Source organism: Musca vetustissima, unplaced genomic scaffold (genome assembly GCF_032173495.1).
Source record: "Musca vetustissima isolate MV318-11 ecotype Yass unplaced genomic scaffold, APGP_CSIRO_Mvet_v1 utg2721, whole genome shotgun sequence".
In the NCBI taxonomy this organism is placed as follows: Eukaryota; Metazoa; Arthropoda; class Insecta; order Diptera; family Muscidae; genus Musca; species Musca vetustissima.
Window position 1 is genome coordinate 211956 of NW_026877519.1, and position 4353 is coordinate 216308.

Here is a 4353-nt window from a genome sequence, read left to right on the forward strand (position 1 = left end):
AAGAAGGAGTCATAGAATTAGTAGAACAACAACAAAATCACATGTCCTCGTTGCCGGGTGAAAATCAGCAGCAGCAACAACTCTCTATAATGCTGATGATGATTGTTATAATCTTTTATTTGATTATATTAGCAAAAATATATTTAACACAACAACAACAACAATTTGAAAATGAAAATCAACAACATCAAGAACAAAAACAATATTTATTATTATTAATACTATTCATAATCTTATTATTATTATTACAAATTCAATTAGTACTTATGATAATAACTTTATTATTATTACAACAACAACAGCAACCACAACAAGAACAACAACATCAATTTATTGAAATATTATTAGCAATATTTCAGGTTAATAAGCAGAATGTATTACAACAAAAACCCCAACAAGAATTATCAAATTTCTTTGTAGTTGTATTCGAAAAATTAGCCCAAATGGCTTTTGTAGTTGTTGCATATAATGACAAAGATAAATTTAATTATTACCAAAATAATAATAGTAATAACAACAGCAATGACAAAATACACGAAACAACACCGCCCATTGCATCCAAGATGATTGGGTTGTCATTGGCATCATCATCAACTGAAACTTCAGTAAATCTTTCTCAAGCTACTTCTTCTTTAAAGAATTCGAAATTCCAAAATTTGGCCATTGTTTTCCAATTCATATTCATATCTAAGGCCATAGAATTTTTGCAATATATTAAACATAATTATAACAATAAATTTGTTATTGTTGCTCAAAATACCAATCTTCTCGATTATTATCAAAATATGTTGTTGTTCAAATTCAATTGTCAGCCAAGAGAAGAACTTCTTCAATGGTCTCAGCTCAGCCAATTTGCAAATATAGAAGTCAAAAAACAACAGCAACAAGAAATCTCAATAACAACTAAAAGAGAAGATAACATAGGAAAAGAAGAGGAAGAAGAAGTTAAGCACCCAACAACAACAACGATGATGATGTATAAACAGCAAATAAACATCAGCAGCAGCAAGAAAACTGCAAATAAAATCATTTCTTATCTAATGCATAAAGCAAATTTTATTATATTTTATAATAAATTGAGCTCTAGAATATTTCTAGAATAGAATGTAGCTAAGATGCTGGAACTAAGTAAAGCAAGTATTATGGCGTTTTAGTCTAAAACATCAAAAAAACAAACAAACAACCAAATTACACACATACAACACTCACACACAGAAAGACAAACATTTACAAACACAACATACCATTCAAACAACACACATCCTCAGTCAAAAAATTCGCCATTTATCATTAACAAATCACAAGTCAATTCATTATATATATATATATATATATATGTATACATAGTTTTGTGAAACAAAGAGATTTTTGTTTTACGCAATGTTTTTTTTTTTATTTTGATAACCACTATGCTCCTCGTAGATATTAGCCAAGAGTTTTTTAAGTCTTTTTTAATTATCTAAGTCCATATACCACGTTTTTACATGTAATCTGAAGTAGTTAATATTGAATCGAAATAATTCGTTTGAAATTCAAAAGATTTTATAGAAGAACCAAATCTTATTCCTTTCAATATTTTATATTGAAAAGTTTCACATCTATCGTGTTTTAAGGGTTTCACATGAAATTTTTGATTAGTATAAGTTGTCCCGACATATGTAGTTAACGTGAACATTATTCCATTTCGTAGTTTTATTTGAAATTTACTCCCATACTACTATAACTAGTTTTCATTTTAGAAATTCATTTATTCGTAAAAGTTCAATTACGTTTCGTTTGCCCATATACAGACGACCCGTTAAATTGCTATAAAACCCCGTATTGAATTCATCTGGAAAATAAAGTTAATTTTTATGTGTATACACTACTTATTACGACATAAAGGAATAAATATACTCAGTAAGGTCCTCAATTCACCTCCTCTTCAGAGACCTGCTCACAAAGTAATCCGTTTAATTAAGGTCTTAAAATATATTTTATTTAGTAATGTCCCTTAAAATGGCTTCAATTTATATTACACCTCAAACTGGACTTCTCAAAGTCATGGGAAATCCTTCATTTATCAAATTATTCAAAACCTTTAAATACATTTCTATGCAGAGAAGTCCTTAATTTCTTGAATGTTTTTTGGTAATTTTTTATATATTTATTTATAGGAGACTAGCAACGGCTATAAACTAAATATCGACAGTTAAGACTCCAAAAGGGTTTCTGTTTGTGGAAGACCTCATAAACAGCGTAATCATGGATATCCGAAAGGAAGCAAAATATTTTTTTAGCGGATTGGGTCCGCTCATGAATGGATGACTTCAGAAAAAAATTTTTGTTCACGATAGAAGAAAGAAAATGAAAACCCAAAAATTTCTTACAGATTTGTAGGAATAGAAGGAATTTATTTAAGAACTTTCTGAATAAAAACATATTCAGCTCATCATGAAGCTGAATATGTTTTTATTCAGAAAGTTCTTAAATAATCTCCTTCCATGCATAGATGAACTTAAGGAGAGCTTATAAAATACAATATATTCTCTTGGTTTAATAGAATTTTCAAAAGGTTTCATAGAAATATTTTTTATCTCTTGCATGAATTTATCAGACAACAAATTATGCTTTTATCCAGGAAATACTTAAAGAAGGCCTTCTGTATTCAATAAAACCAAGCTACCAACCATGACGTCACATATGAACATTTGAGATTTTTTCTATGCAGAAGACCACGTTTTGCAGGATATATATTAATAGAAAATTATAATAATTTATTTTCTCAGAACACAATTTATTTTATTATTCCAAGACCATTTTAGGTCCTTCGTAGATGGAAGTTCTTTTTAGGTTATAAAATATAAGCATTTAATATAATTAATATATTTGTTAGGCTCAGAACCCTTTTGAGCTCTTCTATTGATACGGTGTTTACTGGTACTACAAAACCAAAACCTTCGGATGTACTCCTCTATTGATAACATGATAATAATAACATGATAATATTGGTGTCTCAGAGAAGCGTTCAAATTGAGGATAATACCAGGAAATTATTATAATTTATTTTCCCAGAGAGCAATTTATTTTATTATTTCAAGATCCTTTTAGGCCCTTCGTAGATGGAAGTTCTTTTGAGGTTTTAAATTATTAGCAAATTTAATATCATTTTTTGCCTCTGAGCCCTTTTAAGCTCTTCTATTGATACGGTGTCTTGTGGTAATATAAAACCAAAACCCTCAGAGGTACTTCTCTATAGATAACATGATATTATAGGTGTCTCAAGGAAGCGTTCAAATTGAGGATATTTACAGTTCATAAATTGATAGGAAATTATTATAATTTATTTTCCCAGAGAACAATTTATTTTATTATTTCAAGATCCTTTAAGGCCCTTCGTAGATGGGAGTTCTTTTGAGGTTTTCAAATATAAATAAATTTAATATATTTTTTAGGGTGAGAACCCTTTGAGTTTTTGTATTGATATGGTGTTTTGTGGTGCTACAAAACCAAAACCTTTTAAAGTACTCCTTCATTGATAAAATGATATTATGGGTGTCTAAGAGAATTATTTATTTCAATATTTCAAGTGCTACTAGAAAGAGTTCAGACAGAAGATAATTATATTTTGTAACCTTTTGAAATCATCCCCAGATAGAAGTCCTTATGGGGTCTTTATAATGAAGTCACTAAACATTTTTATGGACATGAAATATTTAGGGTCGTTTGAAAGGATTCTATGTAGTTTTTATTATTATCCACTGATATTTTTTGAGATTTTCTATGTATAGAATATCTAATGTGCGGATAAATAAATCATGTTTAGGGTCTTCTTTAAAAAGAGTAGAAAAAAAACACATCAAAATCTTCTAAAGGAGGAAGTATTTGAAATAAACTCGTTAACCTACGATGCTTTGAAGCCTTCTCTAGATAGAAGGTTACCACTCATAAAAGGTATTTTAAAGTAAGAAGACCTCTTTGGGATATTTTAAAGTTAGAAGATCAGCTTGAAGTCTTTCATATTGATATACGCCTCTATCAAGCAACAATTCATTGGGAATATCATTTATAGTATGACCTTTTCTACGGATAAAAACTTTTTGAGACCTTTCAAAAAAAAAAAAGAGATAATGCCTTTATGAGAGACATACTCCAATAGTTTAATAATATTTAATGATGAAAAGGATATCATTATATTCAAAAACTTAGAAACATAGGATATCAAGTTAATGTCCATGAACTAAAATGGGAAGTATTCTAAAACCTTCTATAGTATCACAACTTTTATATTTTATGGAAAGACTTTCTATAGAGAGAACTCAATATATAAAATTAATTTTAAGGGACAATAAATCAATTGAAATGATATATACT